Raw genomic sequence first — 14,442 nt, 5'->3', positions numbered from 1 at the left:
TGCAAGTTTATGGATATATACTAACCAGTTTCTTGAATTAAACATTTTAATTAATGTCTCATTATTGTGATATTCCATCTTCAACATTAACTTCATAGGTTAAAGAGTGGTTTGTTTGTTTGTTTGTTTGTTTGTTTGTTTTGGCCTGGACCCAAGAATTTAAAATAATTATTTAACATGTTATTTTTTTTATCAAACTAGACTATTATAATGATAGTCTTAATTTCTCACTCTGGCTTATCTGTTGGGAAGTATTTATATAATCAGTGTAAAATCAATGAGTTCTTAACAAAGGCACGTCATTCTTAACATCCACAGGTGGCACTTCAGAGTAAATGCTTTAGGTGCAGTGCTTAGGTTACTTTCAGGTAGGTAAGTCACCTCTGGCTTTTCTGGATACACATGTGTTCTACACATTACATTTCTCAGAGATGATATGAAAAGAACAACTGGCTAAAAGAATTAAAGCGACCATCTGCCCCTGAAAAAAATAGTCCACATAAAACTAAGAGTGACAGGTTTTTTAAAATAACAGTATAACTATTACTAATTTTAATATTATTAGATAGTGTGTAGCAGTGCATATGGGCTACAGTTATGTCATTGGATCATTATCACGATACTGTATTATTAAAATAGAAGTCTCCTAAAATGGAATATGTCTAGTAGTGTAATTTATCCAAATTGCTGCCAAATATGGTTTCTAATACTTTACTGACACGTAATACGCCAGGGACTGCCTGTTTTAATGTAATATATAGATTTTTATTTGTCATTAGTGCATCATTATTTTATAGGTATTTTACATCCAAACATTATGAATACCTCCAATAGTAAATGGTACTGTTACAAACATGAATTTGGCAAATGTATTATGCCACAAACCAAATAATAAATACTTTAGTATCTCTCCCTTCCATATCTACTAAACTCTGCCGTAAAGATAAATCAAGCATTGTTAAGGTGGGCATGGTTGTGCTTTCATAAGATGGTATACAGAGTCAGGCAGTGAGCTATTTTGACCTGCAGGCTGCAGCTTGTTGTTTCAGACTATGAACTAAATAACTACTGTCACTGGGTTCAAATATTCTCCCTAGTTCTGCACACTAGGTGCTTGGTGCTTAAGATGTTTTGTACATATCATTTCATCTGCCAAAATGATATTGAGACCTCTCTTAACTTCCTCATGTGTGACAATTGGTGGTCATGACTGTAAATACCCCAGAGTATGAGAAATAAATCTGTGATTCTTATGTGAGTCTGTCATAATTCAGAGCTTTCTATTACTAACTTTTTATGTTTCTTGTAGTTCCTATGTAATTGTGTTTAGGAATAATTTTATTAACTGAGAATTTCATACACTACATTTTGAACCTTTTCACCTCTCCTCCCTCACTTCCTCCTTTCATAACCAACCTCTCCATCCTTCAGTGAGGACTATTAATTCTCCAGTGTGTAGAAAACAGATTCTAGAAGGTTTCTGCATTCATAATTCTTTTTTAATTTTTATCTAACTAATGTATTCAGATTACATCTTAATTGTTATCCCTCACTTGTATCTTCCTGTCCCTTCTCCCCTCTCTTTCATGCATTCATAATTATTATAAATCATGTTATTACAAATACGCATACACATATTTCCATATGTCTGCATATATGCATATATTTTATCTCAGTTTTCAGAGAAAATAAAATTAATACAGCAACTTTACTCAGTTTCTCACCTTTTTATGATTTAAGATTCATTCAGGCCTTATTCTAATGGAGCTCTCCATTTATCCTCCACTGCCATGGTGCGGGTGGCATACATCACTTCCTACTCACCATAGCTCCAGCCAGACTTTTCAAGAAGTATTTCATTAGCAACCTGATGACACTCTCTCTGAACCATGTTTCCAGAATTAGACAAGGCAGCTCTAGATGTTTTCTTTGTTTCTCTGTAATATTTCAATATAACAACATTTTATTAAAAATATACTGCTATGCATCTATTTTCTTTTAGGTTAAATGACAGGTGGAATTTATAGAAGCATAAACTTTGGCCATTGCTTCTGTAGTAATACATTAGGAAGTCAAAAAGATTTAAGGGCTGCTGATAAAAGCCCAGGTAGAAAAAGCAATGGCCATTCACCTCTTCATGGGTTATATAAGCCATCAGGCAACATTTTGACAAGTTTCAAGCTTCTGAGAATTGTTTGTGGATTTTATGACATGCAATTTCTAATGCATTATTATAGCAGCTTTAGGACACTGTTATAGACATTAAAACATGAGGGCAGAGCAGCATTCCTTATTTAGAAGAACATAAATATAGATTAAAATCACTTCTCCTCCATAGCATTCTCTCAGTCAACTCTATAACTAGACTTTGAGGGTATGGTCAACACATAGCCAATGCTAAATACATGTTGTAAATATCTTCACTATATATTTATTTTGTTATCATGAGAGGACCTAGGTAAGCATCCAAAACTGTTATTGGTGTTTAACAGAATTTCAGCTCTCTTGGATGATGTTCATCATTCACATAGGGGCATGTTTACAACATGTACACACACATACATGGAAGCATCACACAGACATATCAACACATATCCATATGTACACATATCCATCACATACCACACACACACACACACACACACACATCACACACATATCACATACTCATAAATCCATGAGACACATCACAATACACACACTCAGAGTGGTCAAAATTAAAACTGCTAATTGGGATAGATTTACGCTTTCTCAATTTTCTGTCACAAAAAGGTATGAAATTTCCTCCCTAGAAACATCAGCCCTTTGTGATTTTTGAGTTAGAGGTTATTTCTATAATGTCTTTATTCATTTTCACAGTCAAAACAAGTATCTATTTTTGTAAAGTATGACTGAAACTATGGACGTAATGTGGATGATTATCTAAAACTTAGGACAAAGAACAGAAACTCTCCCTAGAGTCTATCACTGTTAGTTATTCCAGAAGGCACTGGCTGGGAAGGCTCTTGTATGCCTATTCCCAGAGGATAATGGAGGCTGCATTTCCATGGCCCAAGCTCAGAAACAGAAAATACCACAATCTCCACACACGATTTGATCAATGCATTCTAATTTTTCCTACTTTTCAAATATGTTATCATTAGGAAGAAAGGCATCATTGGAGAAAGCAGGTCTCTGAGGAGGGCCCTTTATAAACACAGCAAGTCCTCCACCATAGTGCTCTCATCACTGAGAACTCATCACACTGTAGCTCAGAAGCAATGGGGCCCAGAGACTAGGTACTAACTCTTTGGAAACCATGGCTAAAATCAAGAATTCCTTGGTTAGCAGTTCTCTTAGTTTATTTATTTATTTTGTCATAGCACAGAAGAGTCAGCCCGAGCACACTATATAAAACCCCAAGTTTCATCACAAACCTCAAAGAAAACCCACACAACTTTATAATGCCATCAGATTCGAGTGAAAATAAATGAAGGGAAGTTATTCTGCTTTCTGAGTGTCAAAAGGAGCAGAAAAGGAAAGGTTATTTTCAAGGGATTTGAAGAAGGCCTATGGAATGCATATATATACACATAAATATGTCTGCCATTAAGTCAGGGACATGAATAAATGCTTTATTGTCAAAATGCTATAATTAAAAGTATTTCTGCTTATAATTGTGTAATGAAATATTTGGAAAAGAGAATAGAAGGAGTGAATTAATAAGCTGAGATTTTAGGCTTAATACATTATTATTCAGGTTGCACATAATTGACACCACTTGGGAGTAGGGAGAAAGGAATAAGACTGAGAAAGGTGAGATGCACCACCAGGACACTTTAGCAAATGAAACATTTACCGCCAATTACCGTGCTATTTTGTCTTTACTCCCGGGTTCTATTAAATGTATTGATATCCTTTGGGAAAGCATGCCATACACATAATAAAATGAGGTTAATTATAATACATTCAAAATGTCTTTTGTCAAATTTCACTCGGGAGTGTTTATTTTAAGTAAATCTATCAGTTTTGGGTTTATGATTACACAAACTTTGGCAAAGCAGTGCACATTTGAACAAGTACGCTGTTTTGCTCTTCAAATGTTGTCATTTTAAATGTTAATTTTTATTTATAAATTAATTTATTTGTTTTACATTTTTAGCGCAGCCCACTCTCCTCCCAGTCCCCCTTTGAAACCCTCCTCTATCGTCCTCCACTTTTTTCTCAGATAAGGAAGAGTTCCCCGATAGGTGCCAACTCACCCTGGCCCATTAAGGAGGTGCAGAGCTAGGGGCATCCTCTCCTACTGAGGCCAGACCAGGCCACCCGGTTAGAGGAACGGGATCCAAAAGGAGGCATCAGAGTCAGATACAGCCCATTCTCTAGTTGTTTGGGGATCCACATGTAGAACAAGATGTTCATCTACTACATATGTGAAGGGATCCTAGGAAACTTGCTCTACTATGTTCATAATAGGCTGAAACTGGAAACAAACCAGATGTCCTTCAAATGAAGAATGGATGAAGAAAATGTGATGCATTTAGACAAGGAATACTACTCAGTTGTTAAAAACATGGACATCTTGAAATTCGTAGGAAAATAGATAGAACTAGGGAAAAAAATCATCCTTAGCCAGGTAAACCAAATCCAAAAAGACGTGCATGGTATGTTCTCACTTATAAGTGCACACTAGTTATAAAGTACAGGATAACCATGCTACAATCCACAGACTCAAAGGAGCTAAGTAAGAAGGAGGGCCCAAAGGAGGATGCTTCAATCTCGCTCAATAGGGAAAATCTAATAGGCACTGGAGATGGATTGATAAGAGAAGTGGTAGGACAGCTGATGTGGAGCGGAGAAAAGGTGGGGATTAGAGGTAAGGGGACAGAAATCAGAGGTGGAAGTCAGGGGCATCTCTGGGATTTGCCAGAAACCTGGGACAGGGTAGGGCCCAGAAAGTCTATTGGGGGAGTCACCCAATACTGACTTTCCTCTACTATCTCTCTACATAGTCCTTCTATCCAAAAACAATATTGCTGCAATCTTAGCTAGTGGCTAAGTATACGTTTTAAGGTATTGTGGAAATCATGAATCTGTAATTATTGACTTCTCTAAATGACAAGAACCATCCATTCACCTTTCCAACCTAGTAGAAGAGGCCAAATATTCCTGACAGAGTCATATCTATATGCACAGGCTTCAAGCACTAGACATGAGCTCACAGCCCATTTCTCCCACCTCTTTCAAGTAAGATCTGAGTTTTCATATTACAGTTCTTTGGTGTGATGCTGAAAATTCTGCAAAGTAAGTTTTGTTCCTATACATAGAACTGCAGACTGCAGTACTTGAATGCTGAGAATTGAAGAAGTTTCAAGAAATGAATTGGCATGCACCTCACTTCAGAGGTTAACACAGATCATGATAAAGTCTAACCTCAATGTAAAATTTAAAAGGGGGGTGGGGATATATTTTGAAGTTAATGAAGCTATTGTTTGAGATAAATTAGTCTTGGAACTCTGTAGATAAAGATAGTCCTGGGTAGTCCTTGGTTCTGTTTATGCAGATCACCCATTACATCAACACCATCCTTGTCATTTAGTCATTTGACTTGCAGTTAGAAAGTGAACGGGGCTCTATTGTTTTGTTCAGTCTCCTCAGAGCAGAGTATGATGTTACATTGATTTTCACTTTTCTGGGTAGCAGAGCTCCTCCTGGTCTCTCAGTGAGTCCACTCCCAGAAAGGGCAACTCAATGGTAGTGATCTCCTCAATTGTGTTAGGAGTGGGAACTTTCTAAGAACAAATGTATTGTGAGGAATTCACTATGATCTAGGGTTTATAATAATATACCATGGGTAGCAATAGCTGAACTAAACTAAAAAGCTGATAGTTACGAAACTAAATTTTATGTCTTTTGATTTGCCATGCCAATACAGATGATGAAAGCAACAAATGATTTAGTGATGGCTCAAATTATAGCAATTTTTAGACTGCATATGTAATGACTTTTCAATCTATATGCATAAGAATTACAATTAGAATAACTAGTAAAGCTGGGAGAAGTTAGAAAAATATACACACTAGATCCTCCTTCTCTTACTAATGGAAGAGTCAATTGACTAAATGACAAGAAGGAATTTCATTTATTTGTTGTTGTTGTAGTTTTGTGTGCTGTGGTGAAGTAGAAAACATCAACAAAAGTAGAAAGTCTCAGTATCATTGACAAGTATCTTATTTTTCTGCCTTTCAGGATTTCTATATTTTTGTGATATTATAAAAAGTCACCATAATAACAGAAAACTATTTATTTTGCCACTATAAATCTTATTTCTCTAGCCACAATTACATTAAGAAAACACAAGTGATTTAAGAGTTCCAAGGACAAATTGAAAAGTACTAAAAAGTACAAAGATGCCAATTAAGATGTTGCCTGTTTGTAGGCAAGAGCAATGCCCCTTTAAAAAAGATGCCTCTCAATGAAGTTTATCAAAACTAGTTGCTGCACTTTGACATGAAGGTTTGGGTATAGCACATGTCAGTCTGGCCACTCCATCACAGAAATAACTTCCAAATGTGCAGCAGATGGTAATCAAATTTGACTTGAGGCTTTTGAAGATATATGTTAGGATTAGCCAGACATGGACTGCACAATTCAGAAATTAAAGAATGTCAAGACTACAATACGAATGTGATGATAATTTGGGGTGTTAAGATCAGGTGGTGACATGAGCCATTCCCAGAACAGCATGGGATATGACAAGACACAGGGTGGGGTGATAGAAAGTGTTAGCAATGTCATGTATAAATGACACTTCCTAACTTTCCTAGTAACCCTGTGGTATATTAACATAAATCTAAAATAGCATAACATCTGAACACGTACTTTTGACAACTTCCAAGCATCCACGTATAAGAAGGACATTTGTAGCTTATGAGCGAGTGTGTTCTGTGAAGGATGGTTGTAGAACCCCACCCACACTCCTTATGGCTGCCAAAATGTCCTCACTGTGATCTGGATGTGACTTAAAGACAGATATCAATCATTGCATTCTTACAGAGCTCTGACAATGACGGCTCACTGATAGTTTATCAAGACAATTATTCTACAGATAACAAATATCTTGCAACACTCAAAAGAAACAGAGAAATTAGATATTGCAAATAAAAGATAAGTGAAGAAGCTTCATAACCACAATCCTTGTCTCCCACTCATGACATTTCACCTAAGAAAACATGAAACCAAAGTGTCACTGCTTTTAATTAAAGTTGGTCTACAGAAAACCAACCAGAAAATGTTTATTTGACCACTAGCTTTGTTTTCATTATTTAAAAAAAAAAATCATACTTTTGGAAAATTTAGTTCTTTGTTCTGTCACCCACTTCCTACCTTCTTTTCAGTTGGCTTATTATGAAAAAAAAAATATTTGGAAAATAATTCCAGATTTCTATTTGAGACTTATTAAGATTTTTGTAGCCATAAGCTCACTTCATCTTTATCTTAATGGTATGAATTAAGAATCAATACCTCTATCTTTATTTTATATTTAAGGACACTTAGGTATAGGGAGGCCCAAGACTACACAACTAATAACTGCATGGCTTAAGTCATCAGTTCAAACTGACTGCCTGAACCAAATCTTTCAACTACCATGTCTTCCAGCATCATTCTTCTACATATTTTATCATTCTCCATCTGCAATAAGAAAACTTCATGCAATGTTCTTGAGTAACACTTTTCACTGTTGTGTAGGACTTACTGAACTTACAGGTATGTACCACAAGGCTGCATACTGAGCTTTCTCATGTCCTGTCAACAACATGGGGAGATTTAAGGACATCACTTCACTTTTTTGGACTCCAATTATTTGAGTTTTATAACATAAAGGCAATAACAAGAACATTTCTGTTGATGGTATAATTGTAATATCAATATGAACATAGCCATTTAATTATAATGTTATGATGCATTTGCATTGAAGTCAATAGGCATCATCCTTTTCATTTCATTTCTATGACAGAACCTTGCTTTTTATCATACAATTGTTCATGGTGTATAATGTATCATTTCATTATCTTGCAATAAAGTTCTTCCTCTACATTGAGTATTGAAGAAGGTTTTGAGCTTAATACCAAACCTGGAAAATAGTATATTTTAGACATGTGTAAATTCTTTACCCCAGTTAAGTGTTTGTGACACGTTACTGAATTATAGATAATGAATCCAGCTTATTTTACTTAATACTAATTTATAAACACCTTCTTAAGGACCACAGCAATTACTAAACTATTCTTTGGAGTCAAAGTTACATTACTGTACATTTTTCCTAATATATGTAAGTAACTTTGTAAATAGAAAAATTTTTACTTATTGTTGTATGATATAATCCTTATTGTTAGACATAGTCCATAGTTCATTCATGATTTTTAAAAAATCCATTCTCTCAACCCATGTCTTTTATTTAAATGTAATCCATTGACATTTAACACAATTACTTCTTTTTAGGTTTTTAATTAATTAATTAAATAATTTTACATCCTAATCATAGTTTCTTCTCTCCTCCCAGTCCCTCTCTCTCCCCTCACCCCCCAGCATCCTCCCTTCCTTCTTTACTCCTCAGAAGAAGCTCAGAAAAAAGGAGGGCTCCCACAGCTATCAATCAGCCTTGGCATATCAAATTGTTATAGGACTGGACACGTCTCCTATTGTGGCTAGGCAAGGCAGTCCTGTTAGGGGAAAAGGATCCCAAGGCAGGCAACATAGTCAGGTACAGCTCCTGCTCAAGCTGTTAGGAGTCCCACATGAAGAGCAAGCTTCACAACTGTTACATGTGTGCCAAAGGCCCAGGTCCATCCAGAGTACACTCTCTGGCAGTTCAGACTCTGTGGGCCCATATGAGCTCAGGTTACGTTGTTCTATATGTTTTTTTGTGGAGTCCTCGACCTCTGTGGCTCCTTCAATCCTTTGTCCCCACCTCCCATAGGTTCCCCAAGCTCTACCTAATGTTTGGCTGTGGTTCTCTACATCTGTTTTCATCAGTTTCTGGGTGAAGCCTCTCAGATGACAGTTATGCTAGGCACCTGTCTCGAAGTCTAGCAGAATATCATCAATAGTGTCAGGGCTGGGCTCTGTCCCATGACAGAGGTCTCAAGCTTGGCCAGTGTTTTGTTGGCTATTCTTTCAATTTCTACCCCATCTTTACCCCTATGTGTCTTGTTGTCAGGATAAATTGTAAGCAAATTCTTTTGTAGATTGGTTGGTGTCCCCACCCCTAACTCTAAGTCTTTTCTGGTTACATGAGATGGTCCATATTCCCACAGCTAGGAATATTAGCTAGAGTAACCTTCATAGATTCCTGGGAGTTTCAATTGTCCTAGACTTCTAGCTCCTTCCAAAGAAACTCCTGTAGAATTCTAGTTCTCCATCCCTGTACTCTCCCCCTCGCCATTCCCCACTTGATCTCTCCTGTTCCACAACCCATTCCCTCCCCTATCCTGTTCCTTCCCTCCATGCATCCCCTATCTCTTTTCTATTTCCTCTTCTCAATGAGATTCTAGTGTTCCCCCCTTTGGCCTTCCTTGTTACTTATCTTCTTTGGATAAATGGATTGTATTATGGCTATCCTGTACTTTATAGCTACTATCCATAGTTAGTGTTACCTCACTCAGGATGGTCTTCTGTTTGCCTGAAAATGTCATGGTGTCATTGTTTTTAAAAGCTGAGAAGTATTTTATTGTGTTAATTTACCATATTTTTTTTAATCCATTCTTCAGTTGAGGGACATCTAGGTTGTTGCTAGTTTCTGGCTATTATGAATAAGGTTGCTATGAACATAGTGGAGCAAGTGTTCTTTGTGATATGGTGGATCATTTTTTAGGGATATGCCCAGGAGTAGATGGGTCTTGAGTTTAAATATGTCTAATTTTCTGAGAAACCACCTGATTGATTTCTAAAGTGATTGTACAAGTTTTCACTCCCACCAACAATGGAGGAGTGTTCTTCTTGCTCTACATCTTTGCCAGCATTTGCTGTCACTTGAGTTTTTGAACTTTGCTATTCTGACAGGTGTAAGATGGAATCTCAGAGTCATGGATTGTTTTCTTTCTTCAGTTTATTTATAGGGTGGACTACATTGGTGGATTTTCATATAATGAACCATATCTGCATCCCTGAAATGAAGCCTATTTGATCATGGTAGATGATGTTTTTCATGTGTTATTGGATTTGGTTAACGAGTATTTTATTGAGTAGTTTTTGTTTTGTTGTATTATTTTATTTTTGAAGCCATATGCTTACCTGGCAAATTTACTTAACATTTATCATTATTTTATCTTACATCATTAAGGAAATCAATTAAGGAGATAAGACTGAGTAAATGTCACCTGATAAGAAGACTTCGATCCTAAATGTTTCCTTTTAAAAACATTTTTATTATAATTTATTCACATTACATCCCGATTGTGATATCCTCACTCTTATCTTCTAATTCCCACCCTTCCTCCCTCTTGTGCCTTATTTCTCTCTCTAGACCTTTGATGGGACAGGGGACTCTCAGACTATCTGGCCACAGCCTATCAGCTCCAATCAGGACAGCCTGCATCCCCTTCCTCTGTGTGCTGCCCTGCAAAGGGGCAGTGATCAAATCTCAGGTACCAGAATTCATGTCAGAGGCAGTCCCAGCTCCACCCCAAACAATCCACATGGAGAATTAGCTCTCCATTAGCTACAGGGATGTAGGTTCTCTGCATGCATTGTCCTTGGTTGGTGCATCAGTTTGTGTAGGCCCCCGGTGTCCAGATCTAGTGGCCTTGATGGTCTCCCTGTGGAGCTCCTGCCCCTCCAGGTCCTTCCACTCCTCTATCCTTTCATTCAACTCTCAGTGCTTCACGCAGAGTCCAGCTTCATGTCCCATTATATGTCTTATGGCCCACTGGATGGAGTCTCACAAAGGACATTTATGTTGGGCTAATATCCACCAACAACTAGTAAATACCATGCGTGTATTTCTGGGTCTGGGTTACCTCACTCAAGATGATCTTTTCTAGTTCCATCCATTTGCCTGCAAATTTCAAGATTTCCTTGTTTCAATAGCTGAATAGTATTCCATTGTGTAAATGTACCACAGTTTCTTTATCCATTCTTCAATTGAGGGACATCTAGGTTGTTTCCAGATTCTGGCTATTCTGAATAAAGCTGCTATGAACATAGTCGAGCAAATGTTGTTGTTGTATGGTGGAGCATCTTTCCAGTATGTTCATAAAGAGAATAGGTCCTAAATTTTCTTCTTTGTTGAGTCTTTGTGTGGTTAAGGTATCAGAGTGATTGTTGCTTCATATAATGAGTTTGGCAATGTTCCTTCTGTTTCTATTTTGTGGTATATTTTGAGGTAGATTGGTATAAGCTATTCTTTGAAAATCTGGTAGAATTCCGCAGTAAAATCATCTGGCCCTAGCCCTTTTTGCTTGGGAGACTTTTAATAACTGCTTCTATTTTCTTAGTGGTTATGAGACTATTTAAATAGTTTACCAGATCTTGCTTTAATTTTGGCTGGTGGTATCTATCAAGAGAGTTGTCTTTTGAAGTAACACTTAGTGATTCTTTTTATTTCCTCGGTGTCTGTTGTTATATCCCTCTTTTAATTTAAATCTGTTAATTTGGATACTGTCTCTCTCCCATTTAGTTAGTTTGGCTTAGGGTTTGCCTATCTCAATGATTTTCTCAAAAACAACAAACAAACAAAACAAAACAAAAACAGCTTTTGGGTTTCTTGATTCTTCATAGCTTTCTCTTTGTTTGATTTTTTCCTTTGATGAGTATGAAGTGTCCTTCCCTATCTCTTTTGGTTAATTTAAGTTGAAAGTCTACTTATTAGATATTAGAATGGCTACTCTAGCTCCCTTCTGGGGTCCCTTTGCTTGGAATATCTTTTTGTAGTCCTTTACTCTGATGTTATATCTATCTTTGTTGCTGAGATGTGTTCCTTGTATGCATCATGCATTTTCTTAGCTTGTGTCTTTTTATTGAGGAATTGAGTTCATTGAAGTTGAGAGATATTAATGACCTATAATTGGTAATTCCTGCTATTTTGATGTTGGTGGTAGTGGTGTGTGTGTGTGTGTGTGTGTGTGTGTGTGGTGCATGTGTCTGTGTGTTTGTATGTGCTCATGTGTGTTTGTGTGTGCATATGTGTACTTTCCTTCTTTTGGTTTTATTGGTATAGTATTATTTATTTTTTGTATTTTCTTGGGTGCCGTTAACCTCTCTGGATTGGAGTTTGCTTTCTAGTATCTTCTGTAGAGCTTGATTTGTAGATAGATAGTGTTTAAATTTGGTTTTGTCATGGAATATCTTGTTTTGTCCATGTATAGTGATTGAAAGTTTTGCAGAATATAGAAGTCTGGACTGGCATCTTGGCCTCTTGGAGACTGCGAAACATCTGCCCAGGCCTGTCTGAGCTGTTAGAGTCCCTGCTGAGAACTTGGGTATAGGTCTGTATTTATATGTTATTTGGCCTTTTCCTCTTGCAACTTTTTAGGGGGAGTCTGTGCATTTAGTATTTTGTTTATTATGTGACTGGAGGATTTTCTTTGCTGGTCTAATACATTTGCTGTTCTGTAAACTTTTTGTATGTTTATAGGTATCTCTCTCTTTAGGTCAAGGGGAATTTTCTTCTATGATTTTGTTAAAATGTTTTCTGGATGTTTGAGCTAGAAATATTCTACTTCTAGTTCTAATATTCTTAGGTTTGATCTTTTCATAATGTCCCAGAATTCCTGGATGTTCTATGTCTGGAACATTTTAGATTTTACAATTTCTTTGACCGATGTATTGATTTCTTCAACTGTATCTTCCACACCTTAGAGCCTCTCTTTGATCTCTTGCCTTTTGTTGGTGACTCTTGCTTCTGTAGTTCCTGTTTTCTTCCTTAGGTTTTCTGTCTTTAGGATTTGCTCAGTTTGTGTTTTTATTATTGCTTATGTTTCCATTTACAGGTATTGAACAGATTTTATTCATTTCCATTACCTGTTTGGTTATATTTTCCTGTATTTCTTAAATGCATTAATTCATTTCCCCTTTAAAGGCCTTTATCATCTCATAAGATTAGATTTATGGGACTGGAGAGGTCTCAGAGGTTAGGAGCACTGACTGGTTTTCCAGAGGACCTCGGTTTAATTCCTAGCACCCACATGGCAACTCACAACTGTCTGTCACTCCAAAATCTGACAACCACAGACATACATGCAGGTAAAACACAAATGCACACAAAATAAAAATAAATAAAGCACTTTTTAAAAGGATTAGATTTATGGTCATTTTCTTCTGCTTCAGATGTGCTGGGATAGCCAGGGCTTGCTGAAGTAGGATAGCTGGTCTCTGATGGTGCCGTATTTCCTTGGATGTTATTGATTGTGTTGTTATGCTGCCTTTAGCCAGATTGGTTTTAGGATTAATATAGGTTTAGACATGAATTTCTGAATTTATCTTTTATGGATGGTTGTTTTTACATGTTTTTTCTTTGGATTTTGTTTCCTCTTTCTGTACTGGCCTGAGGGACCTGGAATCCTGGTGACTACCTAGTCTTCAAATTCAGTAGTTTGTCTCCCCTAGGATTTTTATGGCCTGCATGGTCCTTGGGAGTTTGGGTGATATCCTTGCCTCTGGAGTCCCAAGTATGAGCTTGACCTTGGGGTTCCTACTTCTGGTGGGCCTGGTTGTAGGCCTGGAAAATGGAGTCTGGGTGATGGGGTGAAGTTTAAGGCTGATAGGTAAATTTTAGGAGAATACAGCAGGCTAGGGCTTTGGGCAGGGTCTTACCTGTTTGTCCCTAGTGACTGCAGGCCTCCAGGAATGCAGGCAGAGTTGTGGGGAGTGAAATGGAGCACAGGGTATGGGAGGGAAGTTTACTGGTATTAGGGGTGCTTGCAGGGGAGTTATCAAGTAGGGGCTTGGAAGGGAAAAGGGCTTACCTGATGATCCTGTTGCTGGCAGGCATCCAGGAAAGCAGCCAGAGTTGTGGGGAGAAAAAAGATGCACAGGATATGAGGTGCAGTTTACTGCTGTTGGGGTGCTTTCATGGGAGTTGGAGTCAGGATCTTGAGGGGGACAGTGGTTTACTTGCTGTCCCTGGGTCTAGCAGTCCTCCAAGAGAGCAGGCAGGCAGAGATGTCGGGCAGAAAATGGAGTGTAGTGTATAGGGTGCAGTCTACAGATTTTGGAGGGGAATTGGAGGGCAGGGCCTGGGAGTTATATTATAATCTTGAGCATCTAATATCTTATTATTCACTAAAGTACATATTGAAAAGCAACAACATTTTACTGTTCTACTCAAAGGAGGGAAAAGCAGATCTCTGGCCATCTGAATCTTTGGGGCGTTTGAGAATGGTCATGGTCAATCCCAACTGGTGACAATGAGCTTGCGCCAGATCCAAGCATAGACAGGAACGAGCCTCTCAGCGTTCCTTGGCA

The sequence above is a fragment of the Acomys russatus genome, chromosome 11 (assembly GCF_903995435.1).
Source record: "Acomys russatus chromosome 11, mAcoRus1.1, whole genome shotgun sequence".
NCBI classification, from domain to species: domain Eukaryota; kingdom Metazoa; phylum Chordata; class Mammalia; order Rodentia; family Muridae; genus Acomys; species Acomys russatus.
The sequence above is the reverse complement of the archived record's forward strand: the minus strand, read 5'-3'. Positions refer to the sequence as shown.